General features: G+C 40.9%; 1 long non-coding RNA gene across 1 annotated transcript; it reads left to right on the top strand.

Moving 5' to 3' along the window:
- Positions 1–9,310: 9,310 nt before the first annotated feature.
- LOC144299817 (uncharacterized) lies at positions 9,311–21,033 on the top strand. Its single transcript, XR_013366492.1, has 4 exons — positions 9,311–9,410; positions 17,310–17,449; positions 18,905–19,009; positions 20,852–21,033. It is a non-coding gene; the product is annotated as an uncharacterized LOC144299817 (long non-coding RNA).
- Positions 21,034–21,964: the final 931 nt, after the last annotated feature.

Below are 21,964 nucleotides of genomic sequence, written 5' to 3'. Positions count from 1 at the left end.
TCTCCTGTGTACATGTGTAAACAATCTCTGTTGATAATCCAAGAAAATCCAGCTGTGAGAGAAGAAAATATCTCCTATTAAATAAAATGAGCCCCGACTTTGAGAGAGTCATGTAGAGTCTCAGGGCTCAATTAATACAGAAAGTTCTGAGTCATTAACTGAGCTGCTGAGGAAACTTGATCACTAGCCTGGCAAGCATCACTAAGTATTTCTAGACCCAAGGTAACATTCCAGTTTCTCAAAGCTCATGACCTGAATTGACCTCATTCTCTGGGGAAAGAAACTCTAGTTGTCTCTGGACCTCTTGTTTCATCCAAAGGAAACATCACCATCTGCAATTCGAAGAATCAATAAACAAATGAATTAGCTGGGGGGGGGGGTGAGTTTATGCTTCTCCTCTCAACTATCATCATTTGCTTGCTTGAACCCAATTCAAATATCTCTTAGTGCTAATAATTGAAAGGTAAAATACATTATGTAATTTTCATTAGTATATGAGTACATTTTACACTCATAATTTTCATTTCTTTGAAGATACCCTGACTTACTCTCAATACTTGACTAAATGGCAGTTTCCAGTAGAAATAGCTGCTTTCTGTAATAGAAGCAGAAACTGTATTTGTTCATTGCTTTTCCTTCTTTGCAGGTTGTTAAATCCTTGGTTTGTAAAAATTGCATGTGTTTTAGTTTGCAAGAGTTTCTGGATCACTGATGTTTGATGAATATCCAGTGCCAAATAGTGGTAGTGTATAGTTCCCTGCTGCAATAATAATGCTGTGTAACAATTATAAAACTTCCAACGTAGAATAAGAAACATGTTTGCTCACACATCTGAGGTGGTAGGCTAGGAGCTCCGTTAATCTTGCTGGAGCTAGATCACAGATCTCAGGGCTGGCTGACTGGATGTTCTGGAGTGGCTGTGACTAGGACACCTGGAGTGGCTCTATGTGTCTCTCTTCCTCTAGCAGGCTACCCCAAAGAATGTTTTCATGTATGCAAGAAAGTAGAGACAAGTACACCCTACAGTCCTCAGTCCAGTGGTAGGACACATCGGTACTCACTCCACATTCTATTAGCTGAAGCATAAGGCTCAAGGCTAGCGCAGGTCAGGAAATAGGCTCTGCCTCTTAAGCAAGAGGAGCTACAAAGTCACATGATGACAAGTGATGATACAGGGAAAGAATTTGGACTAAAGTGCTATCTACTAGAAACAGTCCCTTCTCATCCTCTTGGAGTCCATACTTAGACCTTGGTTATTTAGGCAAAGGGAAAACTGGATCCAAGAGGAATAGATCTGATTTTTGTGTTTTTAATCTTACCAAACAATTATATAAATAGATGTATGAGCTATCTAGTTCGCTCAGGCTGCCATAACAAAATGCCATAGACAGGGTTTTTTCTGAGTTCTGGAGGTCGGGAAGCCCAAGATCAAGATGCCAGCTGACTCAGTTTTTGGTGAGAGCTCTCTTCTTGGCTCGCAGATGGCCACCTTCTCAGTATGTCCTCATATGGCAGAAATAGAGAGAACTCTCTGGTGTTTCCTCTTAGAAGGAAGGATCTTATCCTGTCGTGAGGACCCCACCCTCATAACATCATCATACCTTAATTACCTCCAAATACTTTCACATGCTCATCATCAGGTGAATTTGGGGGGCACATAATTTAGTCCACAGCATGACCTAAATTGAATAATTTTAGATTTAGCATTTCATTCTTTTTCTTTCCTCCAAATATATCGCACTTCATATTGTGACCAGCTGTGAATAAAACTTCCTAATGTTAGAAACCAAAGTCAGAACCTAACTTTGGAATCTCAGAGATTGATCAGAACGAATTGGAAACAGATCCATAGCATGTCATATTTAGTGTCTAAGAACATGCCTATTTCTACTAGAGTTCAGGATATAGTGTGTACTTGATCTAAAGCTTAAGGGAAAAATAAATAAATAAATAAATAAATAAATAAATAAATAAAAATAAAGCTTAAGGGAGGAGATCCCCGGGGTGGCTCAGTGGTTTAGCACCTGCCTTCAGCCCAGGGCATGATCCTGGAGTCCTGGGATCGAGTCCCGGGTCAGGCTCCCTGCATGGAGCCTGCTTCTCCCTCTGCCTGTGTCTCTGCCTCTCTCTCTCTCTCTCTCTCTCTCTCTCATTAATAAATAAATAAATAAAATCTTTAAAAAATAAAGCTTAAGGGAGTGATTAACTGATCCTTGTCAAGCCGGGTGTATTGGAAAATTCAAAGTGGTTTTATGCTTCCCAGCCAAAGCACTGGAGGTCATCATTCCCATAAGTTTCTGGAACTTCGGAGCATTACTCAATCTTAAAAACTGCATGATTCTTCCACTCTACATTCAAGCTCTTAATGGCCTTAAACCACAAAAGCAATTAAGTTGCCAGAGAAAGTTTCTAATATCCTGTTTATCTTAAGTTCTTTGAACAGGTATTTTATTTGCAGTGTGTGTAAGGAAAGACAGGAAGGAAACACATCTTCTGTATTTTCATTTTGTCAATGAATGAGCAAAAGAATGAGCATCTTTAAGGAGAGAGAAAGCTTTCAGAGAAGAAAGCCATTGTCCCAGAGAAATGATGAATCTGTTCTAAGAGTGTCTTAAAGGTGAACTAATCCATGTGATGTGCTTACAACCTAGACACCCACCCTCCAGCCCTTGAGGACGGTAGCCCTTGGGACAGGCATTCAGGAAATCTGTTGTTCAACCCAGTCAATATCTCATAGACAAGAGTATTACTGATGTCTTTATTAGCAAACGAAAGTTTAGAATTCTCCCAAAACCGATATCAATATTATTGCAATGAATTTATGAACTGAAAACTAGATTTAGGAACTTCAACACTTCTAACACCATTCCTTTTATCAACTGCTTTATGTTCTTTTTTTAAAAAAAGATTTGGTGACACTGGGTGGCTCAGTGGTTGAATGTCTGCCTTCAGCCCAGGGTGTGATCCCAGGGTGCCAGGATCGAGTCCCACATTGGGCTCCCTGCATGAAGCCTGCTTCTCTTCTGCCTATGTCTCTGCTTCTCTGTGTGTGTGTCTCTCATGAATAAATAAATAAAATCTTTAAAAAATGATAATAATATAAAAAGTTAAAAGAGAGAGGCAAAGACATAGGCAGAGGAGAAGCAGGCTCCCTGTGGGGAGTCCGATGCAGGACTCAACCCTAGGACCCCAGGATCATGCCCTGAGCCAAAGGCAGACGCTCAACCGCTGAGCCACCCAGGCCTCCCTCAACTGCTTTATGTCTACCAATGTTTCTGACCAGCCCTAGCAAAACTTATAAATGCCAGAGGAGACATCTAGAAGGACTAGGACATAAATAATGGTGGCTATAGATTCTTATTCATCACATAGTCTGCTGTCATCTAGCACATGCTGGCGCTTAGCCAGAAACTGGTAAAAGAGTGATGAGCAAAACAAATCCAGCTCAGGCCTTCCTGGAAGCCACAGTCTAGTTCAGATGAGCCATAAATAGGGGCAACCACACTGAGACTCCACTTCACACCCATTAGGAGGGATAGAACCAAAGACAGACAATAACAAATGTTGGCAAGGATGTAGAAAAACTGGAACACTCATGCATGACTGGCAGGAATGGAAAAGTTTGGCAGTTCCTCAAAATGCTAAACATAGAGTTACCATATGGGGTAGTGGTTTCACTCCTAGGTAAACAGCCAAGAGAATTATAACACACGTTCCTGTAAAACTTGTACACGAATAGAATATTCACAGCAGCACCATTCACAATAGCCAAAAGACGGTTACAGTCCAAATGTCCAACACCTGGTGGATGGATGAACACAATGTGGTCTGTCCATGTGATGGAATATTAGTCATCCACAAAAAGGAATGAAGAACTGATACATACATGTTAGGACATGGATGAGCCTTGAAAACATGACACAAGGTAACAGAGGTGAACACAAATGATTCCATTTATATGAAACATCCAGAATAGGCAAATCCATAGAGATGAAAGCAGAGTGGTTGTTTCCAGGGGCTGGAGGTAGAGAGAAAGGGGAGTGACTGCTTAATGGGTGCAAGGCCTCTTTTTGGGGGGAGGGATGAAAATATTTTGGAACTGGACAGAGGTGGTGGTCACACAGCACAGTAAATGTCTAAATGCCATTTAATTGCACATTTTAAAATGGTGAATTTTCTTATGTGTATTTTACCTCGATTTAAAACAATATACACTTTTAGATTATACATTTAATACAAAGTGTATTAATTATAAAGTGTATATAATTAATATACACTCTTAGATTATACATTTAACTCCAAGTTATACTTTTTTAAAGATTTATTTATTTGAAAGAGTGAGAGAGTGAAAGAGAGATCATAAGGGGGGTGAAGGGTAGAGGGAGAAGCAGACTCCCTGCTGAGCAGGGAGCATGATGCAGGACTTGATCCCAGGACCCAGGGATCATGACCTGAGCTGAAGGCAGACGCTTAACAGACTGAGCCACCCAGGTAACCCCCACAAAGTTATACTTTAAAAAGATTTTTTAGGGCTGCCTGGGTGGCTCAGCAGTTGAGCACCTGCCTTTGGCTCAGGTTGTGATTCCGGGATCCAGGATAGAGTCCTGCGTTGGACTCCTTGTGGGGAGTCTGCTTCTCTCTCTGCCTGTGTCTCTACCTCTCTCTCTCTCAGTCTGTGTCTCTCATGAATAAGTAAATATTTTTTTAAAAATAAAAAGATTTTTTAAATGACTCAAGTTTAATTTTTCAGAAGTGTATCTTATTTCATTTTGCAATCATTTTGACTGCATATCTGTGTATTTATACATGTGTAGTGTTATTGCAAACTATGTGGGTGGGCTTCCATAAGGCACACATGAAAAATCTCTCTGGTTCCTTCTTGCATACACGAGGAAGAGTCAGAAAGGTCAATTTCCATGTTCAACTGTTTTATCAGGTGCATATTAATACTTAACCTTGTTATCCTGATCAGGATATATAGTACTTAAGTAGGTTTAACAGTAGAAAAATTGTAATAAGGGAGGCTGGGTGGCTTAGTTGGTCTCTCAAGTATAAATAAATAAAATCTATAAAAAATAAAATAAATAAACTGATACAACATTGGACTTACTTTTTTTTTTAATGTTATTTATTTATTTATTTATTTATTTATTTATTTATTTATGAGAAACACAGAGAGAGAGGCAGAGACACAGGCAGAGGGAGAAGCAGGCTCCACGCAGGGAGCCCGATGTGGGACTTGATCCCAGGACTCCAAGGTCATGCCCTGAGCCAAAGGCAGATGCTCAACCACTGAGCCACCCAGGCATCCCTGACCCTGGACTTACTAAAAAATGTTTACATAACATTGTATTTTTTCCAATTATCAAAATAATGTATGATTGCAGAAAACTTGAAAAACGAAAGAAGGATAAAACAGAAAAAAATAAAATTGACTATCATATCACAACCCAGCGGTAACTTCTATGTCACCCTGTTATAGTTCCTTTGTTTTGGCCACTGCTGTATAGCAGCATCTGGCACATAATTGTCATATGATAAATATTCGTCAAATATGTTAATGGTTGGGTATCTCTCTCTCTTTTTTTTAAGATTTTATTTATTTATTCATGAGAGACACACAGAGAGGCAGAGACACAGGCAGAGGGAGAAGCAGGCTCCATGCAGGAAGCCCAATGTGGGACTTGATTCCAGGACCCGGGGATCACTCCCTGAGCCAAAGGTAGATGCTCAACCACTGAAGCCACCCAGGTGCCCCAACAATTGGTTCTTTGTTGACAGAAAGTTAAATCAAGTAACTTTTACCATAAAATTAGTTAGAAGAATATAGTGTCATTGTGTAGACTTTTATCTTTTGATTTTCAAGTTTGGAATACTGAGCAAGTGCTACAGACAGATTCAAATCACAAAGAGGCAGGGTACTCCAGGCCAAGGAACAGCCTCTTTAAAACCACCCAATTAGAATCCACTTCAGAAGTGGCACTCTAAAACATGTAATTCCTTGAATATACTCAGCCACATCTCATATACAAAGGCAGTCTCTCCCTTGCTGATTTGGAAGCTACTGCAACTTTTTCCTAGCCCCTGGTAGGTGATTTGGATTGTCCAGACTTATTCTTCCCTGAAGCTGAGTTCATCAAAAGGAATGGGTAAGTCTTTTGATGGTGGATAAATTTTCCAGCGCCTTCAGGGGAGAATGCTAATAAAAGACTGCTGGGAACTAGTTCAGCAAGCAATCATGCCACAATGCGTCTTCAGCAGAAAAGTCCAGTTATGTTTATTGGGTTGCCAAAAGCAGGATAGCCTGAACCCCCTTAGTATTCTAATGAGTGCTTCTCAAATTTTAAGATGCATTCAAATGACCTGAGAAGCTCGGCAAAATACAGATTCTGATTCAGGTAGTTGGGGGCGGTGGGGGATTCTGAAAGACTACCTAGCTCCCAGATGATGCTGAGCCTGCCAGTCCTCTGGTCATACTTTGAGAAGGTTCCATCACACAAAGCTGATGAATGGCCTAACTGGTCTCCACTCTTAAAATCTCAGGGTACAGCATGGTAGATGGAACAGGGGCTTCGGGCTGGATCTCACGTGGAGTTCTTCCCATTAACCAATCCGTATCATCTCTGTCTATATTTGAAGTGCTTTGCCTCTGACTAGACAAAGCTACATTTACTTTCTCCCACTTTTTTAAAAAAAATTGAGGTGAAATTAGTATTACACGAAATTAACCATTTTAAGTGAATAGTTCAGTGACATTTTCATCACCCCAAAAGGAAACACTGTGCCTATTAGACAGTTACTCCTCGTTTCCCTCCCCCCAGCCCCTGCTAATCCACTTTCTATTTCTATGGATTTAGCTGCTCTGGGTATTCCATATCCAGATGAAAATGTTCTGGAACCAGACAGTGTTGATGGTTGCCCAACATTGTGAATATTCTAAATGCTGCTGAATTGTACACTTTAAAATGGTAAAAAAATTGGGGCACTTGGGTGCCCCACTGGTAGAGTGTCTGCCTTTAGCTCAGGTCATGATCCTGGGGTCCTGAGATTGAGTCCCACATCAGGCTCCCCACAGGAAGCCTGCTTCTCCCTCTGCCTATGTCCCCGCCTCTGTGTTTCTCATGAATAAATAAATGAAATCTTTTAAAAATAAATAAAAATAGTAAAAATCATGAATTTTATGTTATGTGAATTTTACCCCAATAAACAAAGTATATGACTCTGCATTTTCTAACAAAAGCTACTTGCTGGTAATCTTTTCATAATTAACTCAAGGCCTACAGGTTGAGGAAAACCAGACCTGGAGGTCACTCAGCTATTTGGTAGCAGAATACAGCTCAGATTCTTTATGTCCTTTTTCCTACCTTGTTTCCTCTTGGCCAACAAGGTAAAAAACAATTTTAAACACAGCACTATATTGGGTGGCAAGAAACCAGACATTAAGATCTGCACCTTGATGCTTACAGTCTGAGGAAACAGAATTGTCACTTGAGTGCAAGTGTGTTATCAGAAATGCAGAATATTACAAATGGAGTGCAGTTAAATATCATTAACAAAGAGTCTGTGAATCCTGCATTTCTTTGGACAATCAATCCTGAGGATTCTTCTCTCACTGCATAGGAACCAATTCTAGGTATATGAACCATGCAAACCAGGCCATAGTAGGTTCCTCTTAACCTGTTTGAAATACAACATCTCCGTCCTTCTGAAATGTCTGTTGTGAATCTACCACTTTTCAGAACCTGGTTAGACGTGTGGGCCCTGTAAGCAGCTGGCTTGGGTTTGAACCTGGTCCCACCACTTACTATCACGGGACTTTGGGCAAATTACTTAATTCTCTGTGCCTCAGTTTTCTTGTTTATAAAATGGGAATGCAAACAGTACAAACCTCAGGGATTATTATAAGCATTAAATAAGGAGATACATGTACAGTGCTTAGAATAGTACCTAGGACTTAGCAAACCATAATAAATATTAGTTGTTATTATATTGCATTTAAAAACTGATAAGCAGGGCAGCCCTGGTGGCTCAGCGGTTTAGTGCCGCCTGCAGCCCAGGGTGTGATCCTGGAGACCCAGGATTGAGTCCCACATCAGGCTCCCTGCTCCTCCCTCTGCCTGGGTCTCTGCCTCTCTCTCTCTGTGTGTGTCTCTCATGAATAAATAAATAAAATCTTAAGAAAAAAAAAAAAAGAAAAGCTTTAAAAAAAACTGATAAGCAAAAAAATAAATAAATAAAATGAAAAAAATAAAAATAAAAATAAAAACTGATAAGCTGGGTGACTTTTGACTTTCCAAGTAGTCACTAGCTTTTTTACTACCTCTTCAATGGAAAACAGAATACCTGTCTCCCCTACTTCTGAGACTGAGGATCAAAATAAATAATGAAGGCAAAGCAGGGACATCTGGGTGGCTCAGCAGTTGAGCCTCTGCCTTCAGCTCAGGGCGTGATCCTGTGGTCCTGGGATCAAGTCCCGCATCGGGCTCCACTCAGGGAGCCTCCTTCTCCCTCTGCCTTTGTCTGCCTCTCTCTGTGTGTCTCTCATGAATAAATAAGTAAGTAAATAAATAAATAATGGCAAAGCATTTTGGAAACAATAAAGCACTATACAAACATAAACTTGTTATTGAATGCCAGAGAAATCATATATATCTGTTCATAAAAGCAAATTTCCAAGAATTTCAATTTTCCTGAATTTTGTTTGTATTATTCAGAGTTATTGCATAGATTTGAACATGCTAAAATCACATCTCTTTCCAATCATTATAATTCAGGGAGTGCCTGGGTGGCTCAGTTGGTTTAGCGTCCAACTCTTGATTTCAGCTCACCTCATGATCTTAGGGTCATGATCTCAGTCAGGGTCGTGGGCTCAGCGCCCCTTCAACCCCGCATTGGGCTCCATGCTCAGCAGGGAGTCTGCTTGAGATTCACCCTTTCCCTCTGCCCCTCACTGCTCCCTCCCCAACTCATGCTCTCTCTCTCTCTCTCTCTCTAAAAATTAATTGATTAATTAAAATAAATGTCATAGTTCAGATTTTTCACCAACTCAGACAGGCATTTTCCTAATCAACAAAAATGGTTGCAATTTTATTTTATTTATTTATTCACGAGAGGCACAGAGAGAGACAGAGGCAGAGATACAGACAGAGGGAGAAGCAGGCTCCATGCAGGTAGCCTGATGCGGGACTCGATTCCGGGTCTCCAGGATCAGGCCCTGGGCTGAAGGTGGCACTAGACTGCTGAGCCACCAGGGCTGCCCGCAATTTTATTTTAAAGCAGTGCATTCTAGTATGGATTTATCCTCTTGCAGGATTTGAACAAGAAGATTTCTGACCTCATGCTAAAGGAATCCAGACAAGCAAGCCCCCAAGTATAGGCAGAATTGGATGAATTTGACCAAGGAGAACATCGTAAGTCCAATAAGAGAGCTGTAATTTGGGAAGAAGGGGAAAGCATGAGACAGCAAGTATATAAGACGACAAAGATAGTTTTTGGATGAGAAAGAAAAAGAAAATCTGGAAAGAAGTGGTGTTACCAATTATCTTCTGGGTTAAAAGATTCTGGTAATACCAGACTCCTTCTTATATGTTGTTCTAGCTCTAGCTGCCATAACAAAACACCATAAACTCAGTGGCTTAAACAATAGAAAATTTTTTCCTCAGAGTTCTGGACACTGGCAAGTCCATGATCAAGATACCAGCTGATTCAGTCTCTGGTGAAAGCACTATTCCTGACTTGCAGATGGCTGCCTTGTTGCTGTCCTCACATGGCCAGTGATGGGGATTGGGGTATCTCTCTTCTTCTTCTTCTAAGGCCATCAATCATGTTGGATTAGAGCCTCAACCTAAAAACTTCGTTTAACCTTAATTACTTTCTAAAAGCCTTATCCCAAATACAGTCACATTGAGGGTTTAGGACTTCAACATATGAATGGAGGGGACTACATCAGTCCATAGCACATATATATTTTTTAAAATTATTATTATTATTATTATTATTATTATTATTATTATTTGCATTTTCCAGGTTTCTACAAACAGCAGATCATTTGTATCATTTGTCTTTAAAAGACAGAAATGAAGAGGCATTGGACTCAGTCAGTTAGGCATTGGACTATTGACTTCAGCTCAGGTTGTGATTTCAGGGTCATGAGACTGGTCCAAGTTGGGCTCTGCACTGAGCATGGAGCCTGCTTGGGATTCTCTGTCTCCTTCTCTCTTTGCTCCCCCACCCACCACCACTCATGCACATGCTGTCTCTCTCTGACTCTCTAAAATAAAAAAGGGGGGCACCTGGGTGGCTCAGCGGTTGAGCCTCTGCCTTCAGCTCAGGTCATGATCCTGGGTTCCTGGGACTGAGTCCTGCATTGGATTCCCTGCAGGGAGTCTGCTTCTCTCTCTGCCTGTGTCTCTGCCTTTCTCTCTGTGTTTCTCATGAATAAATAAATGAAAACCTTTAAAAAAATAAAATAAAAAAGCGGAGGACACCTGGGTGGCTCAGTGGCTGAGCATCTGCCTTTGGCTCAGGGCATGGTCCCAGAGTCCTGGGATTGAGTCCTGCAGGGAGCCTGTTTCTCTCTCTGTCTATGTCTCTGCCTCTGTGTGTGTGTGTGTGTGTCTCATGAATAAATAAATAAAATCTTTAAAAAAAAAAGACAAATAGAAAAAAAGGGAGACCTCCTGAAGATATTTTGAAGGAAGATCTGACAACAGGTTAGTGATGAGCAAGAAGAATGTTAAACTACCCCCAAACTTAAGCCTAAGGTTCCAGGAGCACTTTCATTGGCTGTGATATACTCTGTTAGGAAGTCTGCCAGTTTGAAGGATAAGGCGATGCATTCCTCTAGATTTACCTGAAGTGTAATTCATTCTAAAGAGTCTGCAGAAGTCATGAGGACAACCATAAAGACAAGCAGATGGGTCAGGTTATATCAGGATCAGAGGCCTAGACATACTGAAGTTGAAGCCTTACCTGATCACCCCAGCTGGAATGATTTCCTTCTCCCCAGAATTGATGGAACAACAGTCTTCAACTCTCATTTGGCACATCTGCATTCATTTATTCATTCTCCAACATATTTCCTGAATGCCCTTTATTCAGGATCATTCAGGGTGGGAAGGAAGTAGACCAGATTTGAAGACCAGGCAGGGTGTGAGGAGAATATGCAGAGGAGGAAAGAGTAGAAACCAATACCAACCCTAGGGGCTTTCCCTCCGTGGATTTAGGGTTACCTTCAAAACTATATACCTGAACCTTAATATCTTTTGCTCAAATGATAAACATCCCTGCCTTTCCAGCCTCCTCCAAAAATCTTGGTATAAATATTAAAACAGAAAAAAAAAAAAAAAGGTGCCAAGCACAAGTCTTAGGGAGATGACTGAACATTTCATTTTGTTCCCTGTTGATAACGAATCCATTTTGGATTGGAATGTAAATTTTCAATAATCTTCACTACAGCCATTCTAGGGCAATAGGGAGAAAAATGGTAAACTTTTGAATATGATTCTTCCTTTCCAAATACAAATTATCCTAAAACATAAATTATAATTTACTTATTTTTTTTCCAGAGAAAGCATTAAGGAGGAAATTAAGTTGTGAAGCATAATGACAATAGTTTTCTACATGTAAATAAGTATTGAGAGTAGAAATAATGATAGGGAAAAGAAAATAGTTTGGATGTGTACGATACCATAGTACAATAATTCTATGAAGAATTTATCAAACTTTTGACAGGGCTGGAAAGAAAACAAAGGCTTTTTATTTACTTATTTTGTTCTTTAAAAGGTTGAGAGTACCTGAGTGGCTCAATCCAATGGCTGCCTTCGGCTCAGGTCATGATCCCAGGGTCCTGGGATCAATCCCCACATCAGGTTCCCTGTTCAGCAGATGGTCTGTTTCTCCCTCTCCCTCTGCCCCTCTGCCAGCTTATGCTCTCGCTCTTTCTCTCTCTCTCAAATAACATTTTCATTTCATTTTTAACATCTTTTTTAAAAATGAAAAATAAAAAGTTGAGATGAAGGGGTGGCTGGCCGGCTCAGTCAGTTACAGCATGTGACTCCTGATCTTTGGGTGGTGAGTTCAAGTCCCATGTTGGGTGTGGTGCCTACTTAAAAAAAATTGAGGTGATATCAAACATTTTAAAGTGACCAATTCAATGGCACTTAGTACATTCACAATGTTGTGTCATGACCCTATCTACCTAGTTCCAAAACATCCTCATCACCTCAAAAGAGACCTCATACATGTTAAGCAATTTCTCCCCATTCCTCACTCCCCTCAGACCCTGAAAACCACCAATCTGCATTCTGTGTCTACAGATATACTTGTTCTAGACATTTCATATAAATGGAGTCACATGATAGGTAACCTTTTCATGATCTCAGTGTCTACACAGGTGCTCACACTCTATCTCATAAATAAATCTTTTTAAAAAAAAACATCTAATAATAGCATGCCCTTCATGGAAAGGTTATAAGGATGAAATCCTTTTTTTTTTTAAGATTTTATTTATTTATTCATGAGAGACAGAGAGAGACAGAGACATAGGCAGAGGGAGAAGCAGGCTCCCTACAGGGAGCTCAGTGCCGGGACCTCATCCCAGGACTGCAGGATCACGTCCTGAGCCGAAGGCAGTTGCTCAACCACTGAGCCACCCAGGTGTCCCTATAAGGATATAATCTAATGAGAGCATCCATGATCTAATGCATGGCACCTAGCATTCTAAAGGGTTAAGTAAATGTTAATTATTGCTATTATAGTTGTCAGAGGATATACATAAAATGCTTGTAGTAATTTTGAAGTAGTGGAATTGTGAGTGATCTTAATTTTCTTTTGTATGTTTCTCCATATTTTCCACAATTAATATGTTTCTGTTTTGTAAGCAGGAAAAAGAAAACATTAAAAAAAATTCACTCTCTCCAAGCAAGATAATTCTGCTCAAGATAATTCTCATTTCCCTGCCAAAGTGAAGATAGATTTTGGTATTTACCAAAGGTACCCTAATTGGGTTAATTCTTCAGGATATTTCTTTTTTTTTTCCCCCTCCAGGATATTTCTATTCTTAGAAATGAAATAAGATTTAGAGAGTAGTTCTTTAGAGATTGGGCAAGAATTGTGAAAAGCCAGGGGTTACAATATATCTGGACTCTCTTTTCTTTTCTTTTTTTTTCTTTTCTTTTCTTTCTTTCTTTTTTTTTTTTTTAATAAGTACCACAAACTTAAAAACTCAGTGATGGATCACTCATTTACATAAACAAATAAAAAAAAAACCTTGGCTTATATCATTTACCTATTAACATTTTAAGATTTTATTTTTAAGTAATCTCTACACCCAACCTGGGACTGGAATTTACAATCCCAAGATCAAGAGTAGCATGGCTCTACTGACTGAGCCAGCTAGGCACCCCTACCTGCTAATATTTTTTTAATTAAAATTTTTATTTATTTATTTGAGAGAGAGAGTGAGAGAGAATGAGTGGAGGGGCAGAGGGAGAGGGGGAAGCAGACTCCCTGCTAAGCAGGCTCTATCTCAGAACCCTGGAAACAGGACCTGAGCTGAAGGCAGACTCAAGGACTGAGCCACCCAGAAGCCCTCTTGCTAATAATATTTTTGATAGCACTGCTTTGCCTAACTCATTAACAATAGGTTACTCACTCAGCCAGACATTTAAACCATCTCGAAGATCATGTTTAGGATGCTTTGAAATGTGTGTGTGTGTGTCTGTGTGTGTGTGTTTTGTTTTTGTTTTTGTTTTTTTCTCAAATCTAAGTTTTGGAGCTTCCAACTTGGGACTTTAAATTCACACCCACAGGGGCACCTAAGTGGCTCAGTGGTTGAGCATCTGCCTTTGGCTCAGGGCATGATCCCGGGGTCCTGGGATCCATAATCCCACATCAGACTCCCCATGGGGAGATTGCTTCTCCCTCTGCCTATGTCTCTGCCTCTCTCGCTCTCTCACTCTGTCTCTCATGAATAAATAAATAAAATCTTAAAAAAAAAAATTCATACCCACAGATTGAAGTATCAAGAGCAAATTACAAAAACTGTGTTCTTTGGGTGTCACTACAATATATGTACTTGAAAAGTAAACTAAGGGGGGGGATCCCTGAATCGCTCAGCAGTTTAGCGCCTGCCTTTGGCCCAGGGCGTGATCCTGGAGTCCTGGGATCAAGTCCCGCATCGGGCTCCTGGCGTGGAACCTGCTTCTCCCTCTGCCTCTCTCTCTTTCTCTCTCCCTCTCTGTCTCTCATGAATAAATAAAATCTTTTAAAAAGAAAAAGAAGTAAGGAAGGTGTCAGGGAAGGATACAGGTATTTAACAATCTTCAGATGTAGTGGGAAATTTTCGGCCGTGTGGTTGGGGGGAGTCAGTCCCATTTTTAGCCAATGGACTGCTCCTATTCTCCCACCACAGTGATTGGTTCAGCCTTGGGCACAAGACCCAGGTCAGACCAATCACACTTGATCTTGGATATTTGTTTAAACTGTTTCACACTAGGGTATCTTAGTGGCTCAGTGGTTGAGCATCTGCCTTTGCTTCAGGTTGTGATCCTGGGGTCCTGAGATCAAGTCACCCATCAGGCTCCCTGCTCAGCGGGGAGCCTGCGTCTCCCTCTGCCTATGTCTCTGCCACTCTCTCTGTGTTTCTCATAAACAAATAAATAAAATCTAAAAACAAAACAAAACCAACAACCAAAAAACAAAAACTGTTTCCTGCTAACCAGGCTTGGTAAACCATGCAGCTTTGGAGCTTGAGGCTGTTCCCCACTATGTCTGCTTCAGTTGGAAAACCAGCTGGAAAATGGAACCAGTATGGAGCTGAGAAATGGGGAGAAATAAATTGTGCCCTGGTGCCAGTGTGAGAGCATAGATTAAGTTTGGCTCAGTTTTGCTGGATTGGCCTGTTCAGTTGAGTTCGTATGTCCATCCTCTGTTTTAATGACTGATGCTTATTTGGGTGGATTACTTGTAACTAAAGGATCTTAATATAGGAGGAAATAATAGCCAAAAGAAGCAAGATCTTAACAATAATTTTACAACCCCAAGGTGAAGAGTCCTTTGCTCTACCTACTGAGCCAGCCAAGTGTCCCAAAATCTTACTAGTAATTAATTGAAAACACATTAGATTTTAAGTATGGATGGTCCTGACTTACAAGGGTTTGACTTAGAATTTTTCAACTTTAGGATGATGCAAAGTGATAATATAAATAGATACATACTTTGACTTTTGGATTTGGATCTTGTCCCTGGCTAGTGACCTACCCACAGTCCCTGGGATCCTCTTTTGATGTTGTTCAGTGTCAGCACACTATGAGAGTCAACAACTAATATTTAACAGCCAGTCTGCACCATACAACCACTATGTTTGTCACTTTCTTTCTTTCTTTTAGATTTTATTTATTTATTCATGAGGGACACATAAAGAGAGATTGGCAGAGACACAGGCAGAGAGAGAAGCCGGCTCCATGCAGGGAGCCCGATGTGGGACTCAATCTGGGGATTCCAGAATCATGCCCTGGGCCATAGGCAGGCACCCAACCACTGAGCCACCCAGGCATCCCTCTTTTTCTTTTTTGTTTTTTAAATATTTTATTTATTTATTTATTTGAGAGAAAGAGAGAGATCACGAGCAATGGGGAGGGGCAAAGGGAGAAGCAGACTCCCCGTTGAGCAGGGACCCAGACACAGGGCTCGATCCCAAGACCCCAAGACCACAATCCCAGCCAAAGGCAGATGCTTGACTGACACAGCCACCCAGGTGCCCCTGTTTGTCACTTTTTTTTTTTTTTTTTTATGATAGGCACACAGTGAGAGAGAGAGAGAAGCAGAGACACAGGCAGAGGGAGAAGCAGGCTCCATGCACCGGGAGCCCGACGTGGGATTCGATCCCGGGTCTCCAGGATCGCGCCCTGGGCCAAGGGCAGGCGCTAAACCGCTGCGCCACCCAGGGATCCCTGTTTGTCACTTTTTTAAAAAAGATTTTATTTATTTATTCATGAGAGACAGAGAGAGAGAGAGACAGAGACACAGGCAGAGGGAGAAGCAGGCTCCATGCAGGGAGCCCGACGTGGGACTCGATCCTGGGTCTCCAGGATCATGCCCTAGGGTGAAGGCAGCGCTAAATCACTGAGCCACCCGGGCTGCTCCACTTCTTCTCCTTCTTCCTCTTCTTCTTCCTCCCTCTCCTCCTCCTCCTCTTCTTTAATTATGTATTTTCTTTTCTTTTTTTTTAAGAGAGAGAGAGAGTGTGTGTGTGTGTGGGGGGGGGACATGGATGGGGAGGAGGAGCAGAGAGGGAGTCTTAAGCAGGCTCCATGCCTAGGATAGAGTCAGAAGCAGGGCTCTTGGGATGCCTGGGTAGCTCAGCAGTTGACTATCTGCGTTTGGTTCAGGGCGTGATCTCGGGGTCCTGGGATGGAGTCCCACACAGGGCTTCCTGCAGGGAGCCTGCTTCTCCCTCTGCCTGTATCTCTGCCTCTCTCTGTGTGTCTTTCGTGCAAAAATAAATAAAATCTTAAAAAAAAAAAAAAAAAAGCAGAAGAAGCAGGGCTCTCTACACGGGGCTTGACCTCACAATCTTGAGATCGTGACCTGAGTGGAAATCTAGAGTCAGACCCTTAACTACCTGAGCCACTCAGGCACCCCACCAACAAACCACTTCTGACATTTCATTTTATTATGACTATTTAAGCTCCACGGGGAGAGGGGGTGTGTCTTTCTTTTTGGTGCTTGGTACTACATAGTGGGTGCTTAATATAATCAAATGTTAGGAAACATCAGTACCAGGGGGAAATGGTACCAACTCCACATTTCAGTGGTAGATGAATTATTTCCCCAATACTGTTTACAATATTCATGGAGGCTGTATGTGAATGCGGATCTAATGTACAAGAATTAACTAGTTTTACAAGGTCTGTGTCTCTGTTAAAGAGTAGTAATACAAGCCAGCATAAAAAAAAAAAAAAAGTGAGCATAATACTAGGCTGGAGAGAAAATTTGGCAGCTCTTCTCATTTTCATCACTGCCTCAAAAGCCTCAGGCAGCAGGGCTCACTTCTGTGGCTCAATTTCCCAAGCCTTGAAAAGAAAACCCTGTCCCCTTTCTCCCATGGGGGCCAAGGGGGTGGAGGAAAGCTTGTAAAGTGCTCCCACTTACTTTAGAGAAATATAAAAAGGACTCACATTATTTGTTTTACTCTCTAGAAAACACCTTAAAGTTCTCTTTCTGTTGCACTTTCCAGGATTCTTCTACCATTCAGCAAAGTGTAAGACATAAACTGCTAGTTAATAACCATTATCTTCATTTTACAGATGATGGTAGAAGAGGGTTATATGTTCAAGTTGGCAAAGTAATTCACCAGCAGAATTCCAGAAAGAGCCTGAGTCCAAAACAAAATGATCCTGTGGAACCATCTGTTCTCCAGCTGCACAGACAGTTCCCTAAAATGACAGTAAGTATTGTTGAAACTATTTTTACTGTAGCAGAAGTCAATCAGACAGCTGGGATTCAGATAAGACCTGGCTTAGGCATTTCACTGAAGAGATGCTTTTTCATTCTACTGGCCAGTAGATTTTTTGCCCTATCTACGTCTTCGTATTTGCAAAGGCAAGTTAATCAAGGATGGTTAGAAAATCCACTCGGTCTTGTAAGTCATGAAATTTAAGCAATGGCCACAAAGAAAATGGATTACATTGACTGGATAAAATAGTTACATTTGTGAAGGTGACAAGGATAAACAGAACAAACAAACCAGATCCAAGTCTCTACTACTTTTATTTGGCTCACATCTAGGCAACCAGAGTCTTACACTAATCTAATGAGGTGACTTACCTCTGAAGGCGGGGGGTGCGTGGGTGGAGAGGCGCAAGTGCTGGATATGAGATGAAGGCAGAAGGTAACGAATTGTGAAAACTGGATGATATATACATGAGAGTTCATCACACTGTTCTATTTACTTCATATATGTTTGAAATCTTCCAAAATAAGAAATAGCTTGGTGTAGCAGGTTGCTAAACAACTTTGCAAAAAGACTCACATGTCTCTTCCATGACTTTTCATTTTAAATATATATATTTTTAAGGATTTATTTACTTATTTGATAGAGTAAGAGCAGGGAGGGCAGCAGATGGAGAGGGAGAAACTTAAGCAGACTTGGTGCTGAGCGCAGAGCCAAATCCCATGACCCTGAGATCATGACCTGAGCCGAAATCAAGAGTTGCGTGCTTAACCAACTGCACACCCAGGTGCCCCATGACCTTTTATCTCCGAGAAAATCGATTGCTAGAATAAAAATAGCTAGCTTTATACCCTATTATTTTATGAATACACATGATGTTGAAAGAAAGATTATTCAGTAGCTTCAAAAACTGTAGATAATGTTTGCTTTGTTTTGAATTTGAGAGAGGTTTTGAAATTATTTAATTGACTTATACACATTGTGAATACAATAAAGTTTTTTTGAGGGATTAAAAACACCCACTGGAAGTAACAGTCTAATTACCTCCTAAACAAGTAGTTGAGCTGCAATAAATTATCCCATGTATCTTGGTAATAGTTTTTTGACTCTGAAATACAAAGTACTAGGCTGTTATGATTAGATTAGCAAACAGACTACATTTTCCTGAATCACAATTGGTACAATTAATACACAATTGAAAGAAAGGTGTCAGATAAAACTTGAAACAAAGGAAAAATTTTGATCATATAATGTATCTCCTTTATTAAAAAAGTATGATGCTTAAGCACAAAATGCCTCTCAAGATTTAGGAGGTGCCAACTTATTCAGAGACTGTGAACTCATGTGTGCCTTATTTACTCCCTTATGATTTTTAAAGAGATTTTATGTATGTATTTATATAAAGATTTTATTTATTTATTCATTCATTCATTCATTCATTCATTTTAGACACACAGAGAGGCAGAGACATAGGGCCTGATGCAGGACTCGATCCCAGGACCTCTGGATCACCACCTGAGCCGAAGGCAGACACTCAACCACTGAGCCAACCAGGTGCCCTCTATTTATTTATTTTTAGAGAGAGAAGGTGAGCATGAGTGGGGGAGGGGCTCAGAAAAGAGGGGAGAGAGAATCCCAGGCTGACTCTGCTCTGAGCATGGAGCCCAACTAGGGGCTCCATCTTACAGCATAAATAAGTCTTCCTCAAGAATTTCTTAAGAATTGCAGTTTTTAAATGGTCTCTAATACTTAAATCTCTCTCTATCCTTGGTTGTTGCTGTTGTTTCATTTATTTATTATTTTAATTCCAGTATAATTAACAAATAGTGTTAGTTTCAGGTGTACCCTTGGTTGTTTTAATTGCCTTCCTCTACTCTCCAGTTGCTTTAACTCTTTGTTTAGGTATGTTTTTTTCTCAATATCTCTATTATCGTTAAAGCTGTATTGAGATTTAATTCATGTATCATACAATTTACTCATTTAAATAACACAATTTAGAGGTGCCTGCTGGCTGAGTCGGTAGAGAATGCGACTCTTGATACCAGGGTTGTGAGTTCAAGCTCATACTGGGAGTGGAACATAAAAATTTCTTTTAAATAGTACAATTTAATAGTTTTTAGTATATTTACAGAGCTGTGCAAATATCACCTCATGGCTAGTTTTATTAAGTTTTTGTTAGTTTGTTTTGGGGTGTTTTGTTTTGTTTTTGTAACATAAACTCTATGTCCAATGTGAGGCTTGAACTCACAACCCGGAGATCAAGAGTTGCATGATCCACTGAGTGAGCCAGTCAGGTGCCCCCACTACAGTTACTTTAAAAAAATTTTCATCACCCCAAAAAGAAACTGCCCACTAGCAGGCACTTCATTTCTCCCTAACCCCTTCCCTCAACCTCTGGCAAATACTACTCTACTTCCTGCTGTCTCTATGTATTTGCCTATTCTGGACATTTCTTACAAGTGGAATCATACAATATGTGACCTTTTGTGACTGACTTCTTTCACTTAGCATCAACATTTTCAAGATACATCCAATGTTGTAGCATGTGTCAGTACTTCATTCCTATTTTGGCTAAATATTCCTGAGCCGAAGGAATTCAGATTTTTTTTTAAAGGTTCTATTTATTTATTCATGAGAGACACACAGAGAGAGGGGCAGAGACACAGGCAGAGGGAGAAGCAGGCTCCATGCAGGGAGCCCGACGTGGGACTCCATCCCAGGATTCCAGGATCACACCCTGGGCCCAAGGCAGGCACTTAACTGCTGAGCCACTCAGGGATCCCCAGGAATTCAGATGTTTAACTGACTGAGCCACCTGGGTACCTCTGGAAAAACCACATTTTTAATCCATTCATCAAATAATGGACATTTAGATTTTTTCACTTTTGGGCTATTATGATTAATGCTGCTATGAACATTCATGTATGAGGTTGTGGGTTTGTTTTTTGTGGGTTTTTTTTTTTTTTTTTTTTGGTGGACATATGTTTTATCTTTCCTGGGTTTATACATAGGACTGGAATTGCTGGGTCATATGGTAACTCTATGTTTAACATTTTGAGGTACTGCCAGATTGTTTTCCTAAGCAGCTGCACCATTTTGCAGTTCCACCAGCAATATACTAAGGTTCCAATTTTTCCACATCCTCACAACACTAATATCTCTTTGATTTTAGCCATCCCAGTGGGTGTGAAGTGGTATCTTTTTGTGGTTTTGATTTGCATTTCCCTAATGGCTAATGATGTTGAGTATCTTTTGATGTGTTTATTCGTTAACTTTGAGGTAGGCCTGCCAGCTTCCTTTCTTAGGAGGGAGAATTATGGCTTTGTACTACCAGCAAGTTTTTATTGAGTTTCTTTGTGCTTAATTAGAAGAATAAATTAATACTTTCTTTTCCAGTGAAGCTCAGCTGCTTGCCCCAACATGGTGAAAGGCTTTCTTTGTATTTTTATTGCCAAAGAAGAAAATTCAGGACTATATAGGGTAAGAAGTTAAACGGCATTAAGCACGGTAAAATATAACTTTAAAAAATAAGTATTCTTGCAGCATAAGGAATCGGTGTGCCTTTGTGTTTTATTTAATCTGACGTAGTGCATATAAACAAGTCTACTTAAGAGAAATAGAACAGGAGCACCTGGGTGGCTCAGTGGTTGAGCATTTGCCTTTGGCTCAGGTGGTGATCCTGGGGTCCTGGGATGGATGGAGTCTGCATCCGGCTCTGGGCGGGCAGCCTGCTTCTCTCTCTGCCGGTGTCTCTACCTCTCTGTGTCTCTCATGAATAAATAAAATCTTAAAAGAAAAACAGATCCTATGAGAGGTGAGTGAATTGACATCTAAATGTCTCCTTCTTTAAACACTGGTGGAGTTACAGGGGAAAGAAAGTATAGGTAAACCAACCCTGGGACATTCAGCCGGGTTGAAGAAATCCATACTTTATTTTTCGAACTCAATTTTTCATCCGAATTCCCTCATTGTGTTAGGATTAAGATTTGGTTATTTTGAACGTCGCTCGGAAAGAGCAGCTGGGATTTGAGAACCGTTGGTTTAACTGTTCGCAATAACACCTTGTTATGAAAGTCAGGTGTCTGAGTGAGCAGCTTGCCTCAGCTCGCCGACCCTCCAGAGAGGAGACTAAGGTCACCACCGAGTGTGAGAGGCTTGAACACCTCGGGAGGAAATTCGAGGCCCTGCTCTGACGGCTATTACTAAAAAAATAAAAGGGGGGGGAACTTCAAACCAACCGGCGTTTTCAAATTTACCACGTCTCTTCCTGCCTTTCCTGCCCTGGATACTCGACCATATAGCTACAAAGCTAAATCTACCGCACAGGTTCCTCAGAAAACGCGGACTCCTATTTCAACGAACCACCAAGAAATCAGCACCAGCGGCCCCTCCCGCCACGCCCAGACCCGCCCATCTCCGCGCGGGCCGGAACGGAGTCTTCCTCCGCCTACCCGGCAGGCCAGAGGCCCCGCCCCATCCCCGCCTCCTCATTGGCTCTGGCGACCAACC

Source organism: Canis aureus, chromosome 27 (genome assembly GCF_053574225.1).
Source record: "Canis aureus isolate CA01 chromosome 27, VMU_Caureus_v.1.0, whole genome shotgun sequence".
NCBI classification, from domain to species: Eukaryota; Metazoa; Chordata; class Mammalia; order Carnivora; family Canidae; genus Canis; species Canis aureus.
The sequence above is the reverse complement of the archived record's forward strand: the minus strand, read 5'-3'. Positions and strand labels throughout refer to the sequence as shown.